Source organism: Equus przewalskii, chromosome 26 (genome assembly GCF_037783145.1).
Source record: "Equus przewalskii isolate Varuska chromosome 26, EquPr2, whole genome shotgun sequence".
In the NCBI taxonomy this organism is placed as follows: Eukaryota; Metazoa; Chordata; class Mammalia; order Perissodactyla; family Equidae; genus Equus; species Equus przewalskii.
This window is the reverse complement of record NC_091856.1, coordinates 29,197,117-29,215,026: the sequence shown is the minus strand read 5'-3', so window position 1 is coordinate 29,215,026 and position 17,910 is coordinate 29,197,117. Positions and strand designations below refer to the sequence as shown.

Sequence of the window (17,910 nt, the reverse complement as noted above, 5' to 3'; positions counted from 1 at the left end):
AAGTGTACAACTTTATTCTTTAACATGCGGATATCCAGTTTTCCCAACACCATTTGTTGAAGAGATACATTCTTGTCTTAAGTGACTTATTATGAGACCACAGTTCACAAGTGGAAAGATAATGGTTAGAGTTTTATCCTTTATATTTGTATGACTTTTCTTAATAATCTACATAATGAAGCATTGTATTATTTTAAAATGCCCTTTTTCCTATTGTGGTAATCATTTCACAATATATATATAGAGAGAATCATTATGTTGTACACCTTAAACTAGTGCAATGTTATATGTCAATTATATCTCAATAAAATTGGAAAAAAATACCTTTTCCCCCTCCTCATCCCCTGCATTCCATATTTTGTCATATCATCGTTCCTGGTTTTTGCATGTTCTGTTCGCTCTACCTGGAATGTCTTCCTTTGTCAGTGAATTCCTCTTTATCTCTTAAGATTCAGCCCACATGTGGCCTTCTCTGACTCCCTCAAGTTTGCTCCTGCAAGTCCTACTTATCACACTCCATTGTAATTATATTTATATATCCTTCACTCACATGAGAATATAAGCTCTGTGTGGACAGGGACAATGTCCAGTTTGTCTTTATACCCCAACAACTAGCACAGATCCTGGCACCCAGTAGTCACTTAGCAAAATTAAGTGAATGAACAGGTCACCTTTGCCTTAGAGACTGTAAAATGGTGAAGTGTAGGATGCCTAAGTTTTATATATAACTAGTGAGCTTCTGTCTCCTCGATTTTAAAATTAGGAGTTAGATTAGTTCTCTGAGGTCCCTTCTGGCTCCAGTAGTCTGTGAAAATTGCATAGAGAATTTTTATCCAAGTACTCCCAGAGCTTGCTTCCCACAAACCCCTCAAGATCTGCCATCAAATAGGACAAAATCTTAACTTGATTTGGTTGTGGGGTGAGAGGCCCTTGGGAATCTTGCCATGCAAGAGTTAGGTGAATGGCATGTGGGCTGAGCCTCCGCAGTGCGTTCTGTTCCAGCAGTTCTCTTCCTCACTGCAGCCAGGCATTCCCAGCTCACCCCCTTTTGGCCTCACTGTTCTCATTTCTAAAATTGGGCAGACTGGACAGAGTCATCAGTTGTTATGGTTCAGTATGTGTGTTTTTGTGGAGGGGAATGAATGTATTTTGAAAAAGCATATTTGATATTCTAATGTTAGGTAAGGAAAATTTTTTTTAATTTTATATAATATGAAAAAGTAAAGCCCCATGAAAATTTGACTGTTGAGAGTGTGCAGAAGATAGAAGAAATTTTAATTTCTCTAAGCCTTAATTTTTTCATCTAAAAAGGATGAACTCCTTTTTTAGAAGATTGTAGTAACAGTTAAATTAAATAATGAAAACTCTTAGCTTAGTGGCGGGCATGTCATAAATGTTCTATTCATGTTAGGTATTACCGTTCGGGATTTTGAGATGGACATTAACTATATCTCTCCATGGTCTGACTTGGGAACCTTGAGAGTTAGATGTAGAAATGAGAAAAATCCATTTAAAAATATTCATTTTATTACTGGCAAATCTAGTTAGGATCTAATACCTTACTACCTCCTCCTTTGAGCATAGACCAGTACTATCCAGTAGAACCTTCTGTGGTGATGGAAATGTTCTGTATCTGTGCTTGCAATATGGTAGCCACTAGCCACATGTGACTGACTGTTGAGTACTTGAAACGTGACTAGTGTGACAATGGAACTGAATTTTTTAATTAATTTAAATTTAAATAGCCACATGTGGCTAGTGGCTACTATATTGGACAGTGCATCTCTAGACATTGGGATGACCCACCCAAGGAGAGATTGGATCTGCAAGGAGACAGACTTATCAGAATTGCTGTCTCCTACCCTTTCCATGCCAGTAATGGGTTCAGAGACAACTGGGCCCTGAAACCTGTTTCTAGAAGGCTGGCCAGGGCCCTGACCCCAAAATTTTGAACACAGAAGCATTTGCTGAGCAGGCACTTCTCAGAGAGGCTGGAACAGGTGAGGCCATGTCAGGCAGCTCACTTTTCCTAGTTCAAAGAGAAGGAACTACTCTCCCCAGTATTTCTAAAAGGACAGAAAGATCTATTTTGTCTCTGAAGTTAAGAAGCCCGGGAATAGAAGGAATAGTTCCCCTTAGAATTACAGTGAGTAGGGGCTGGCCCCGTGGCTGAGTGGTTAAGTTTGCGCGTTCTGCTTCAAGGCTCAGGGTTTAGCTGGTTCGGATCCTGGGTGCAGACCCAGCACTGCTCATCAAGCCATGCTGAGGTGGTGTCCCACATAGCAGAGCCAGAAGGACCTAGAACTAGAATGTACAACTATGTACTGGGGGGCTTTGGGGAGAAGAAGGGGAAAAAAAAAGATTGGCAACAGATGTTAGCTCAGGTGCCAATCTATAAAAAAAAAAAAAAGAATTACAGTGAGTAAATATCGTGCAGAGCACTTTCTTAATAAATTTTAAACTTTCAATGCCTTAACAATAAAGACTTCTTTATATTTTGCTTCCTTCTACACTGTAAATATGACCCCAGTTTTATTCTTCTATACTTGTAGTTTTTTTTTTTTTTTTTTTTGAGCAAGATTAGCTCTGAGCTAGCTGCTGCCAATCCTCCTCTTTTTACTGAGGAAGACTGGCCCTGAGCTAACATCTGTGGCCGTCTTCCTCTACTTTATATGTGGGACGCCTACCACAGCATGGCTTTTGCCAAGCAGTGCCATGTCCGCACCCGGGATCTGAACCGGCGAACCCCGGGCCGCCAAAGCGGAACGTGCGCACTTAACTGCTGAGCCATTGGGCTGGCCCTGCACTTGTGTATTTTTTTTACCATGTAATTAGATGATGCAAGTGTAACTTATCTTTCAGACAGAACAAAGAGAGATACTTAAAACTACAGTTAAAATATTTTGTAAGACTCTGCCCTGAATTCAATCTTATCTCCTTTATGTTGAACATGAGTTTTGGTAAGCTTATGAAAAGTCAGCTGCTGCTTTGTAGGGTTTTTTGCTGCTTCATGTTCTTTTCATCAGAGTTAAATATTAAAGTGTGTGCTTGGGTGTATAACTTGTTACTAGAAAGGGGAAAGCTGATGTTGCTTTTGAAACTTTCCCAAAGGAGCATCTTGCTTATAGCCCAGCAACATGTGCAGTAACTGTGCACTTTCGTGGTGTGGGGCATCCTGTTGTCTGTGAGTAACTAAGGGAATTCGAAATGACATTTTGGAATCAGATCTTATGTTTGGGAATCTTACATTTGGGATTTTTGTCTTGAAGTCACCATCACATGTACAGCCCCCCCCCCCTTTTATTAAAATAAACAGTGGTTACACTTCTAAACTTTTCAGCTGATGTTCTTTCTTACCAAGTATACTCAAACTATTAAATAGTGGCCTTAAAGACCCTTGTATAATTATGGGTTATGAACAGTTATTTTAATGACCATGTAATTTATATAGTAAAGATCTAAAGTAGCCTTCAATTAATTAGAAGAAGCTGTTTAATCTACATGTATAAAAATTTCAATTACACGTCTTTGCTAAACTTGTCTAATTTTATTCTATTTTTATATGGTTCGATTGATTGAAACATCCTTGAACACAGTTATTGCCTTGGAATGGTAAAGCACTGTGTGCCAGACTTTGTGCTGTACGCATGTTATATGTATCATCTCATTTGAGCCTCACAGGAACTTCTGAGATGGGTGGTAGGTGGTCACTGCTTTACAGATGTGAAAGCTTCTCTGGACCTCAGTTTTGTCTCCTTTACCCTGGGATTAATGTTGCCTACCTCAGTGTGTTATGAGGATTAAGTGAGATAACACTCAGTACAGGATGTGAAGTAAGCATTCAGAACATGACAGCTGCTATCGTTATTCTTGTCTGTCTTTTTATTTCATGTTTTAAGTAGGTAATGCTTTTTATGGTTCAAAAATGTAGAAAGGTATGTATTACACAGTGAAAAAAGTCTCTTCTCTTCCTGTCCCCTACTCATCTAGTGCCCACTCATACCCGTTTTACTGGTTTATTGTATATCTTCCAGTGTCCATATGCAAATATGAATATACTTATTTCTCTCCCCTTTACACAAAATGTAACATACTGTTAACACTGTATAAAGCTGTTGCACAGCTTGCTTTTTAATTTAGCAATATAATTTGGAAATCTGTCTATGTTAAAACCAGAGAATTTCTCATTGCTTCCTATAGCTGCATAATATTCCATTGTTTGGAAATATTATAATTTATTTAGCCAGTTCCCTGTTGATGGGGACTTGAGTTGTTTCTAATCTTTTGCTGTTACAAACAATGCGACAATGAATAATCTTGTACATATGGCATTTTGCATGTGTGCAATTATGTATGTAAGATAAATTCCAAGAAGCAGTATTGCTGGGTCAAAGGGAATATGCATTTGTAATTTTTGTAAGTATTGCCAAATTGCCCTCCATAGGGATTGTGCCAGTTACACTCCCACCAGCAATATATGAGAGTGCCTGTTTCCTCACAGCCTCACCACAGAATTTATCAAATGTTTGGATTTTTGCCAGTCTAGTAGGTGAAAAGTGAATCTGTTAATTTTAAAGTGCATTTCTCTTATGAGTGAGGTGGAGCTTTTCATTTGTTTAAGAACCTTGGCGGTTTTGTAAACTTCCCAGATGTGTTGGATTCCTGATCTTTTTCTTATTTTCTAGGAGTTCTTTATGTATTAGGGAGATTAGTCCAGTTTATTGTGTTTCTTCTGATATTGTTTAGCGATTTTTTTAGACTATACGCAAAATTTTTTTTATGTAGTGAAATTTATCATAATTTTTTCCTTTCTAGTGTCTGGGTTTTGAGTTCATTTGCTTGGACAAGTTTTTTTCGTATGTCTTGCCTATTTCTTAAGTTTACTCCTAGATATTTGTAGTTGTTGCTCTTACAAACGGGGTCTTATTTTCAGTTACATTTCTAACTGTGCAAATGAAAGCTGCAAGTTTTTGTGTTAATTTTGTATTCCTTTACATTTCCAAATTCTTTGTTTATAGTAGTTTTTCATTCGTTCTTGTAGGATTTCCATGTGTACAAAAGTATTAGTAATACACAATAATATAAAGAATAATACAGTGATTTCTTTTTACCTCTTTCATTTCCATTTTTATACCGCTGACTACTTTCTCCTGTCTGGTGGTGTTACTGTTATCATTATCACTACCACCACCACAGTGCTTCATTAAGTAAATGTTAATTCTTTCTTTAAATTGCAAGATGTAAATATGTCTAAAACGTAGCTAGCTAATTTTAATGCCAAGCAGAGAATATTAACAAATTTTAGTGAGTAGAAAAAGGGAGGGAGGGAGTTGAAAATGTCTGTATCTAGTGGCCCTTTCCTGCAGTGCTTCTAAGAGCCTGTATTAAATAGGATGGGGGGTTTTTGTTTTTTTGCCATTGTTGAAAAATATGGTTTTGAGTGACTATGGGTCTTTTCTCCCTTAGAAATCACTTGGTGTTCTTTTTTCTTTCATTCTGGAAAATAGTACTTGACAGTATACCAAGATTATGTCTTTGTGTTCTATTGCCTTTTATTAAATGTAGACTAACATTTGAATTAGCAACTGAAATCAGTTTAAGGTTTTCCAGAGCTTCAGTTAAACTTAGCTGGAATTTTGGATTTTTTTCCCCTGCCAGCTTTCTGTTCCTTGACTCATGGTAGCCTTCTAATGAGTTGTCTCTAACATTCAACCTTCTGCTTTAAGAGGGTTTTTTTTTATTTGTAGGGAACTGGAAGAATTTGAAGGAGGAGAGAGTATGCAGAGAAATTGTTAAGAGTGTTCTTAGCATATAGTGCATTTCTCTTACCCTCTCTCTGGAAGTCCTTAAAGGAGGATGTTGGTTGCTTGGCAATAATTGGGTACTTGTCCTCTCCACATCAGCTGGAAAGATTGTGAGCCTCCTCATTCATCTGTGAAGTAGAGAAATGGGTTCACTTGGAAAATGTCTTAAGTTTTAAAAAATGAAATATTGAGTAGATACAGAAAAACATTTCAAAGATATATACAAGATATAAATAGTTATACAATAATCATTCATGTACCCATCACCCAGTTTGGGAAGAAGAACCTTACCTTTGCTTTTGAAGTTCCCTCTGTATCTTCCTTGTTCTCCTCCCACCCACAGTAGTGTCTTTAATTTCCTTGCTTCTCCTTATAGCTTTATCCCATATATTTGTATCCTTAAGCAATATATTTTTGAGCTTTATATAAAGGGAATTATGCTTTAAGTATTCTTCTGTAACGTTTTTCTCTCAACATTATGTTCCTGAGATTCACCCATGTTCATACATACATGTAGCTGTAGTTAATTCATTTTCATTAATGGAGAGACTCCATTGTATGAGTATACTGCAATTTATCTATTCCATTGTTGATGGACATTTGGATTGTTTACAGTTTTTCTATTACAAACCATACTGTTTATAAAACATACTGTTTACAAATATTTTACATGTGCAAGAATTATTCCAAGGCAGAGTCTTAAAAACATTTTTGACCGTGAATCACATATAATGAGAGCTAGATTTTACATCCCAACCCAGTACACACACATATATAGCTATATAATATATAGAAGCAAAATTTTCTGTTTTGCTTGTTTTTAAAGATTGGTACCTGAGCTAACATCCCTTGCCAGTTGTCTTCTTTTTGTATGTGAGCCGTCGTGACAGCATGGCCACTGACAGACAAGTGATGTAGGTCCACGCCCAGGAACCGAACCTGGGCTGCCAAAGGGGAGCATGGCTAACTTAATCACGAGGCCACAGGAGCTGGCCCATGTCTTGTGTATTCTTGACCCATTGCCCTTCCATTATAAATTTTGAAACTACTTGTCAAGTTTATTCCTATGGACATTTTGATTAAAATTGGACTAAATTTGTAGGTCAATTTGATAGAATTGACATCTTTACCTTTCTCTTTAGTGATGTATCTTTCCATTTATTTAAATGATCTAAGATGTCCTTCATAAAATTTTGTAATTTTCTCCATAGAAGTCTTACATGATTGATTCATGTATAGTTAATATTTTTTTATTATACTCTCAATATCTTTTAAATCATAGTGTCTCCCTGTTTGCTGCTAGTGTATAGAAATGGCAGTTGATTCTTCTATATTGATTTAATTTCAACAACCTTAATAAACTCTTATTAATCCTATTTTATACCTTTTTGGTTTTCTTTTCTTTTTTCTCCCCAAAGCCCCAGTACATTGTTGTGTATCCTAATTGCAAGTCATTCTAGTTCTTCCATGTCTGAAGCCAGCACAGCATGTCTTGGTGAGCAGTGCCATGTCCATGCCCAGCATCCAAACTGGTGAACCGCGAGTCGCTGAAGCAGAGTGCGTGAACCCAACTCGGTGAAAGGGCCAACCCCCGTCTTTTAGTTTTCTATGAAGTCACTCATTTGCAGATAATGATAGTTTTATTATTTTCTTTCCAATCCTTATATTTTTATTTCTTTTCCTTGCTTCACTGTGCTGCCTAAGACTTCTAATACCATGCTGAAAAGTAGCAGTCTTTTCTTGTTTCTGATATTAAAGGAAATGCTTATGTTGCATTAAGAAAAGTCTCTTTTATTCCTAGTTTGCTAAGATTATTTTTTTTTAATCATGAGTGAATGTTGAATGTACTGAGTGCTCTTTCTATATTATGTGGATTACCATATTATTTTTCTCCTTTAATTTTTTAATCTGATTAATTAGTCATGCACCACATAACGACCTTTTGGTCAACAACGGTCACATATGATGGTGGTCCCATAAGATTAGTACCATATAGCCTCGGTGTGTAGTAGGGTATACTGTCTAGGTTTGTCTGTGATGTTCGCACAGTGATGAAATTGCCTGCTGACACATTTCCCATCTTTGTGTGACACATGGCTGCATATTTATTTATTTTTAATTTATTTTCTTTGTTTAACTGGACTTGCATTTGATAAGATAAATTCAACTTTGGTCATCAAGTATCTTAGTTTTTATATACTGCTGGATTCGTTTGCTAGTATTTTCTTTAGGATTTTTGCATCTTTGTTCATAAGCAAACTTGGCCTGTAATATTCCTATCTCATACTCTCAGGTTTTTGGTATGGAGATTTGCTAGCCTCATAAAGTGATTTAGGAATTGTTCTTTTTCAGTACCATTGAATAATATGGGCAATATTAACACTATCCATTTTTTGAATGTTTGGTACAGCTTGCTAATAAAACTGTTGTTGTCACAGGTTAGGTTCTCTTGGGAAGTAGACTCAGAAATGGAGATTAACATGCAGGAAATTTATTAGAGAGTGCTTTCTAGATCTCTGTCTGTGGGGAGAAGAGAAGGAAACAGGCTTGGGTAGAGGGAGGAGTTGGATGGTAGTGCTGAGACTGTGGGGCACTCTGAGGCTAGGATGGCCCTTAACAGTTGTCCCACATTGGCATAAGGAGGCCAGGAATTTATATTCCTGTGTCTGACCCATCCCTGCCCTGAGAAGGAGGTGTGGTCTTGAGCAAGGTGGCTCTATCAGCCAGTTTAATTCCAGGAAAGGACTGGCAGCTAATAGCCAACAACCTTTCCAGCAGCTGGAGAATGCGCCCTTCAGTCCTAAAGAGGGGAATCTGGGTGGTGCAATCAGCAACCATACCATTCTACCCTTTGTGTTGCTCGGGTTTACTTGCCTCATCCAAGTTCTGGGACCACACCTTCACATTTGTGGTGGGTTTCTTTTCTTAGGGGAGACTTAACATGGAAGGTTAGTTGAATAAACTACAGTCTCCATTTCTGCAACTGGTCTTGAGGCCACAGCAGATGCTCATCTCCCTTTTCAAGTATCCATTCTAGTTCCTTCAATCTCAGTTAGCATCTCTCCTGGTCTAGATAACTTTGATGGTGTGATAACCCAGACCCTTATCCCTGAGGGTCCAAGCCTCTGGTTACCTTTCAAAGGCTGCTTCATTTGTCCATTTACCATCAAAACTGGTAATGGATTTACTGGCCAGACACATTGCTTCCTGCCTCCATTGTGTGATAGCAGCCTTAATATTTAGTGGGACTTCTGCTCTGTCTTCTAGTGGAGGTGTGCCCCATTATGGGAACCGGATTCTCTAAATCCACAGAGACCCAATTTCTAGGGCTGGGAAGCATAAATTCCCCAAGTGGGTTACTGGGAGTAATAGTGAATGGGCCATTCCTGCTTCTTCTCCTTGGTTCCTACAATCATGTATTTTACCTATTGGGGACATAATACTATATAATGGTTGTTGATTTTTAGTATGTATATTGTATCCTAGAGATGACATCCCAGCCTCACAGTGTGTCATATCTGAGCCTTATCTGTACCTTCAACAGGTTGTTCCATCACTCTGTTACACTGACAGCTTTTGGATAGTATGGTGTGTGATATGACCAGAGGATCCTGTGGTTATATGCTACTGTTGCATCTCCTTTGCTTAAAGTGAGTTCCTCAATCTGGTGCAGTATTATCTGGGCTGCCATTTTGGTGGATCAAACACTCTTGAGATAATGGGTCTGGCAGAGACATTACTGGCAGGAACGGCAGATCCATACTTGAATATATGTTGATCTCTGCCAAAATCATTTTCAGAGTGGAAGGGGTCCAGTGCATTCAACTTGCCACCAAAAGGCTGGTTGGTCTCCTTAAGGGATGATAGCATAGTGTTGGGTACTTATCTTTATTCTCTGTTCTGTCAGGTTGGATATTTGACAGGGGGCAGTAGCAATCTTAGTTTTGGTGAGTGGGAGATTATGCTGTTGGGCCCATATATAGCGTCAGTCTCTGCCACCATAGCTGCTCTGTTCATGTGTCCATTGTGCCAGCACTGGGGAGACTAATAACAAAGAGGCTGAAGTTAAAGGAAGTCTGTGTTGGGAGTCCCCAAGACTGTGATTCACTAAGAGGACTCACAGGACTCAACATATAGTTGTTTTCACGTCTGTGATTTACTACAGCAAAAGGATACAAAGCACAATCAATAAAGGGGAAAAGTGTATGTGGTAAAGTCTAGAGAAAACCAGGTACACACTTCTGAGAGTCCTCTCCCAGTGGCATCACACATTACATGCTTAATTCTCCCAGCAGCAAGTTGTGTCCACGTGGGTGAAATATTGTTTGCTAGGGAAGTTTATTGGAGACTCAGTGCCCAGGGTTTCTATTGGAGGCTGGTCATATGGGCACTCTCTCCTAGCATGTACCAAAATTCCAGAATCCTAGAAGGAAGGCAGGTGTTCAGCATAAACCGTGTTGTTTGCACAAATAGTTTAGGTTCAGTGAGCCACTCTTATCATTTAGGGTAGTGAGAACTCTCCTGAGATCCAAGTTGCTAAGTGTCTACATATTTTAACCTCCTGACACTTCTTCCATAGAAAGGAGATGAACAAATACATTGTCCCAAACTCTGGCTATTGGGAAGATTTCCTGTCACTGTTTTCTTTTAAGACCACTCTTGAGTGGGGATGTAGCATAACCGTGGTCCATTTTCAGCTTCAACATTGTCCAACAGTTCTTGAAGTGTTAGTATTCCCATTTCTCAATATATGATTGCCTGACTAAATGGCCCTTTTGGGAGAACAATGTTTACTTGCTGTGGTGGGCAAGTCCTTCTTCCCTTAGCTTTTTCTCATAATCTCATTTTTGATATGTTTATCTCTCAATATTTTTAATTTTTATTACTTCTTGTTTGATACATGAATTATTTATGAGTGGTTTTAAGTTTCCAAACATAGAAGTTTTTTCTAATTGATTCTAATAATTTGATTGTTTTGCTGTTAGAGAAGCTGGTCTGATGATGCCAATTATTGGAAATTTCTTGAGCATGGTTTTAAGCCCCTAATGTGGCTCACTTTTCATATATTACCTGTGAATCTTGAAAGAATGCTGGAACAACCGTTGTTCTTGGTTATAGTATTCTAAGCGTGTCCATTAGTTCAATTTAATTGTGTTAAAACCTCTATCTTTATTGATATTTTTGTCTGCCTGACCTATCAATTAGACAAAGATATGTTAGAATCTCCCATTATGTTGGTAAATTGTCTGTTTTTTCTTGTAGTTCTGACAAATTTTCCTTTATATATTTTGAGGTTGTGTTTTTAGATTCATACAAATTCAGAATTATTTCTTCCTGGTGAATTAAACCATTTGTCATATTGTAACTCTATCTCTAGTGCACTCTCCCCTCTCCCTCTTTTATATAGCTATACCAGCTCCATTTGATTAGTATTTGCCTGGTATATATGCAGTTTCATTGTATTTTTATATACAGATTTCTTTTTCTCCTATTTTTTCTCTTTGAGTTTCATCAGGCTTTCCAAATCTGTGGAATGGTGTCTTTCATCATTTCTGGAAAACTCCCAACCACTCTCTTTTCAGACATTGCCTCTGAGCCATTTATTCTTCTCCCCTCTTCTGAAATTCTAGTTGAACTTGTTAGAATATGTTACTTTATCTATATCTCATAATCTGTTTTCATATTTTCTATCTGTATATCTCTTTGGGTTGCATTCTAGGTAATTTCTTCATCTCTATCTTCCAATTCACATATTCTCTCTTCAGCTATAGCATCCATACATTGCATTTGCAATTTTAGTCCTTGTGTTTTTCATTTCTAGAAGTCCTATTTTCATCTTCTAAAAATCTGCTTGGTAATTTTTAAAACTTTGTATTATGAAACATTAAATAATTTTCTTAGTAATTAGTTCAGTGAACACCCTTATACCTACCACCTGTGTTCATTAATTGCTAATATTTTTCCATATTTGCATTATTTATGTATATTTAACCATTCCATTGCCATTTATTCCTAAATACTTTAGCTTGCATCTCCTAAGGATAGTGACGTTCTCTTACTTAATCACAGTATCAGATCGCATCTCGGATGATATTTTATAGTCTCTTGCTCTTACCTATATTTTTAATACTTTAAATTTTTTCTTTAAACATTTATTTTATATTCTGTTTCTGATCATGCTGCTATCTCCAGTCTTTGTGGGTCTTTTGTGTAATGCCTTCTATGTTCTCCTGGGGGCTGTAACAACTTCTTTCTTTCAGCTTTTTCTGTTGGTATTATTTGAGTCATGTAGGTTCCTCCTGTGAGGGTTTGTTTGCTTCTGCCTGGCACCTGGGGGCACTGCCAGCCCAGGACAACATTAAATTCTTGGTTTGTCTTTCTGGTCCATCACTTAATGTGAATTTGGTGTGAAAATCTTTCATGAAGGTTGGTATATGGTTATAGAGTCTCAGGAGGAAAAAAAAACCCTTTTTTGGCAGGCAGTTTTCCTTGTTGGATGAGGGGCCTTAATTCTAATTTACTTTCACATGTAGTGGGTCTTTGAGGGTCCCGGCTTTATTATAATTATGGATGGGCTGTCCTGTGTATCCAGCTGACCAAGAAGTAGATGCTTAATATCACCTTGTTTGACAAACACCATCATTATGGCAAAAATTGTGTTCTGTTTTCCTCTCTGGATTCCCCTTTTCACTTAATTTTTGGGCCTTTGTCAATTCCTTAAACACTGCCAGCCTATTGAGTCAGGTAAAATAAATGTTTTTATGTTTTATCGAAATCTTTGGTTGTTTTTTGTTAGACGGTTGGTCAGGGTACGTATTTTGCCATGTGCCTGAAATAGAATTCTTATAGTAAAATAGGGCCTTTTTTTTTTAATGGGTTGCCCTAAATGCTGTGGAAAGAATACATATTATAGAAGGAAGAGAAAGATAAAGAGGCAGTTTATGCATAAATATATCATGGTTCTTGATTTCATGAAGTTTGATTCAAAATATAATACAAGGCTTTTCCTCCAAAAAGCTTTTAAAATACATGGGTTTTGAGGAGAATTATTGTAGTAAGATTGTGGTCTTTTGAGTCAGTCAGACCTGTCTTTCCATCTGAGTTCTCTCACTAGCTATGTGACCTGTGACAATTTCTTTAACTTCTTAGCAGTTTATTTATCTGTAAAATGGGTAGGTACGTGAGGATAGTTTTGAGGATCAAAAGAAATAACATACAGAGAGGGCTCAGCCTGACACATAGAGTAAATATTAACTCTTTCTTAACTTAGTCATTCTCCTTCCAGAAGTATTCAAGGTACTAATACAGAGTGTTAAATGTGAAAGATCTCACGTTATACATGTAATAGCATAAAATTGAATATGGGAATGTGGGAGGCACTACTATAAAGGGAAAACAAGACAGGCACTACAGGGTCAGAAGATGAGGAGGAAAGCAGTGTGAGGCTTGCCAGGTGACCACAGCCGAGGAGGCCCTCTGGCTCCCCTCAGCTTTCCAAGAGCAGGACTTCTGAAGGTTATTCTCCACTCTGGCTTTTTCTTTCCTGTTCTGTTCAGTTAGTTTAGGAGCATACACATCCCTACCCGCTTTTGGGTCAAAGAGAGCTCTCCCTTCCTGTGGCCCAAGGGAGCTGCCTAGGGTCCTAGAGGCTTAGAAAGCTTCTATAGGGACCTCAAGGGTAGTTAGGGGTTTTCCTTCTCACCAGTTCAACGAGTAACCATCTGGCATCCCCAGAGTTCTGGAAGTACTTTATTAGAGAAGAGACATAGTTGCATTCTTCTAAATAGGAAAATTTATAGTCAACAAGAATACAGAAATATGTACCATGCAGTATCAGCATATATCAGATAGTATGAAGTGTTTAGACTTTTTTCCTCTTTCCTTTGATATGACTCAGTCTAATTCTCGTATAATTTTTTCATTAGGTTCCACTGCAGAGCTTCAGAAATAAGAGAGAATAGTGTAGCCCACCTCCATCTAACCCTTTGCTCTGTATTTTTACATGCCCAGAGACAAGAAAAATGTGTCTTATTCATTGTCTTTGTATATTTCTCTTGGTACTGCTATTGTCACTTTGGTTTTTAGTAAAGGAAATTGGCTTATTTGAGACGTTTGTCTTAATCCTCTATGGAAATATCAGTTTATGGGAAGGTTGAGGCAGCTCGTTTGGGCTCTTCTCAGAGTCTCTGCTGCAATTCTCGGAAAGGAAACCCCAGGGAAACCCCTGAACACAGACTTCGGAAGAGCAGTGGCTGCACAGAAGACAACACTCTAGATACTTTATCAGGTGCTGTCTGGAGAGCAGAAATAATGGTCTGAAGCCGGAAATGCTGATGTCTCTGCTTTCCCAACTTAGCACAAACGTCTTCTTTATCTTTGGTGGATTGTGGTGGTGGCTGCAAGAAGCCTTAAATGCAAGTGTGATTGCTTCCGGAATCCTGGCTTTGGAAGCGTGGCGTTCGGGGGTTTCCTTCACTTGAATTCTTTTTTTAAAGGGAGTGGATTCATAGCCTCTACTGTCAGTGCCATTTCCTTTTCTGTGATGACTTGTTCACTGTTTACATCAGAGGATTCAGGAAGTGAGAGATGTAAACATCAATAGATAAATGAGCAAATAAATAAAAAGCTTTGCTGCTTTTGTTACATAGCGAAAAGTCTTGACTATACCATAATGGGAACACAACAGCTATTTGATTAAAACTTTAGGATTTTTCCTGGAAACTTCGAAGCACATCTGACTTTTTTTTCTTTTCTAAATAACACTCTGAGGGTAGTAGGGAGATCAGTGCCTAGAATGCCATGGCTGCAGTGAGTCTGGAGAATGCATCGTCATCCCAGTCTCTGTAGGAGCTGGCGTCATGTGCTCTCACTAGTGGTGCTTGCTTGCCTGCTGGCATGTTCGTCCTTTGGAAGGCTCAGAAGGTGATGTGTGAATTATTGCTTCTTGTTCCCATACAGTTTTTTCTTTCTTTCTTTCTTTTTTTATTGTCTTAACCTTTTTTTTTTCCCCCAAGGAAGATTAGCCCTCAGCTAATATCTGCCAATCCTCCTCTTTTTTCTGGGGAAGACTGGCCGTGAGCTAACATCCGTGCCCATCTTCCTCTACCCTATATGTGGGACGCCTACCACAGCATGGCTCACCACACAGTGCCCTGTCTGCACCTGGGATCCGAACTGGTGAACCCCAGACCGCGAAGCAGAATGTGCAAACTTGACCGCTGCACCACTGGGCCGGCCCCCTGTCTTAACCATTTTTAATCAGTGGTATTAAAAACATTCATAATGTTATATAACCATCACCACCATCTGTCTCCATAACTCTTTTCATCCTGTAAAAGTGAAACTCTGTGCCTATTAAACACTAACTCCCCATTCCCCACCCCCACCCCCAGCCCCTGGCAACCACCATTCTACTTTCTGTCTCTTGGATTTTTGACTACTCTAAGTATCTCATATAAGGGGAATCATAGAGTATCTGTCTTTTTGTGACTAGCTTGTTTTACTTGGTGTAATATCCTTGAGGTTCATCTATGTTGTAGCATATTTTAGAATTTCCTTCGTTTTTAAAGGGCGGTAACATTCCATCTTATGTATATACCACATTTTGCTTATCTATTCATCTGTCAGTGGACACTTGGGTTGCTTCCGTGTTTTAGCTACTGTGAATGATGCTGCTGTGAATGTGGGTGTGCAAGTATCTCTTCAGGACTCTGCTTTCAGTCCTTGCGGGTATGCCTAGAAGAGGAACTGCTGGATCATTTGATCATTCTGTTTTTAGTTTTTTGAGGAACCCCCATACTGTTCTCCACAGCAGCTGCACCATTTTACATTTCCACCAACAGTGCACAAGGTTTTCAGTTTTTCCACATCCTCACCAACACTTTGTGTTTTCTGTTTTTTTGATAGTAGCATCATAATGGGTGTGAGGTGATGTCTCTGTGTAGTTTTGATTTGCATTTCCCTACTGATTAGTGATATTGAGCATCTTTTCATATGCTTTTTGGGCATTTGTGTGTCTTTTTTTTGAGAAATGTCTATTCCAGTCCTTTGCCCACCTATTGTTAATAAACCTTTTGCTTTGCTTATTAGAAACAAAACAAGCAGCTGTGCAGTGTGGGGCGGCAATTTTCAGTGATGAGTAAGAAGTCAGGCTCTGGAGTTCGACAGCTCCAGGTTGGCATCCTGGCTCTACCATCTCTGTGACCTTGGGCAAGTTACTTCATTTCTCCAAGCTTCCATTTCATCTGTAAAGTGGGGAGAATAGTTGAATCTATCGCATGGAGTTGCTTGGGGATTACATAAGCTCATATTATGGATATCAAATGTATGGGATAGTATTTGACCTATAGTAATTGTTTAATAAATATTAGCCACTATATTGTTGGAATCATGAGCCAGTCTTAGAAAACACCTTTTCTATCTTGGTTGTCTTCCTTCTTTTTTTTTTTTAAATAATGGTTATAGTTGATTTTTATTTTCTTCTTTGTGCTGTGCCCCAGTTTCCACATTTCTACAAGTATGTATTACTTTTTAAATCAAGAAAGGTTTTTAATTTTTTTATTAGTTCATAATAGTTTACATCATTGTAAAGTTTCAGTTGTACATTATTTCTTGTCCGTCCCCATGTAAGTGCTCCCCTTTACCCCCTCTGGTCATCCCCCACCCCCTTATCCTGGTAACCACTGAACTGTTCTCTTTGTGTGTTTATCTACCACATATGAGTGAAGTCATGTGGTGTTTGTCTTTCTCAGTCTGGCTTATTTCACTTAACAACACCCTTAAGGTCCATCCATGATGCAAGTGGGATGATTTCGACGTTTTTATGGCTAACTAGTATTCCATTGTATATATATTCCACGTCTTCTTTATTAATTCATCAGTCGATGGGCACTTGGATTGATTCTGCGTCTTGGCTCTTGCGAATAGTGCTGCAGTGAACATAGGGGTACACAGGTCACTTTGGATTGCTGATTTCAAGTTGTTTGGATAGATACCCAGTAGTGGGATAGCTGGGTCATATGGTATTTCTATTTTTAGTTTTTTGAGGAATCTCCATACTGCTTTCCGTAGTGGCTGCATGAGTTTGCATTCCCACCAGCAGTGTATGAGGGTTCCCTTTTCGCCACACCCTCTCCAACATTATTTTTAGTCTTAGTGATTATAGCCATTTTACCGGGTGTAAGGTAGTCTCTTAGTGTGGTTTTGATTTGCATTTCCCTGATGATTAGTGATGTTGAGCATCTTTTCATGTGCTTATTGGCCATGCATATATCTTCTCTGGAAAAACGTGTGTTCATCTCCTCTGCCTGTTTCCTGATCGGGCTGTTTGTCTTTTTGTTGTTCAGTTGTGTGAGTTAGTTATATAATATAGAGATTAACCCCTTCTCGGATATATGTTTTGCACATATTTTCTCCCAGTTGGTGGGTTGTCTTTTTGTTTCGATCCTTGTTTCTTTTGCCTTGCAGAAGCTCTTTAGTCTGATGAAGTCCCATAGTTGTCTTCCTATTTTGATAGGAGTATAATTCATGCCATTTTTGAGAATTTTTGGTTCTTTTTCTAGTTTGTGCTACTTATTGTCTCAGTCACTATAATTTTAGGTGAAACCATATAGAATTCCAATTTTTGTGGCTCGTAAGCAATTGAATATCAGCACTTTCATGTGATTCTACTTAATGTAATAGAAACTATCTGAGTGTCTAATATATGCCAGAGTGCCTACTGCACTATTTGATTCCTTCTTCCCAGCTTCCTTATAAAGGATATATTATTCTCCCCATTTTGAGATTGGGAAGCTGAGGCTTAGAGAGATGAACAGACATGCCTGAGTTTACACAACTAGTAAGTAGTAAAGCCAGAATCAAACCCAGGTCTGTTGAATCCAAAGCTCATTTATTTTCTTTCCAATTTCTACCACATGAACAGTCTCAGAAACACCCCTCCTGGGGCTGGCCCTATGGCTGAGTGGTTGAGTTCGCACTCTCTGCTTTGGTGGCCCAGGGTTTCACCAGTTTGCATCCTTGGTGCAGACCCAGCACTGTTCATCAAGCCATGCTGAGGTGGTGTCCCACATAGCACAACCAGAAGGACCTACAACTGGAATATACA

The 17,910-nt window shown here is 38.5% G+C and overlaps 1 protein-coding gene across 34 annotated transcripts in view; it reads left to right on the top strand.

Annotated features, from left to right (window-relative positions):
* Window positions 1–17,910, top strand: part of MAPKAP1 (MAPK associated protein 1) — a 225,504-nt gene that overhangs the window by 68,238 nt on the left and 139,356 nt on the right. The gene's annotated exons all lie outside the window — the stretch shown is intronic.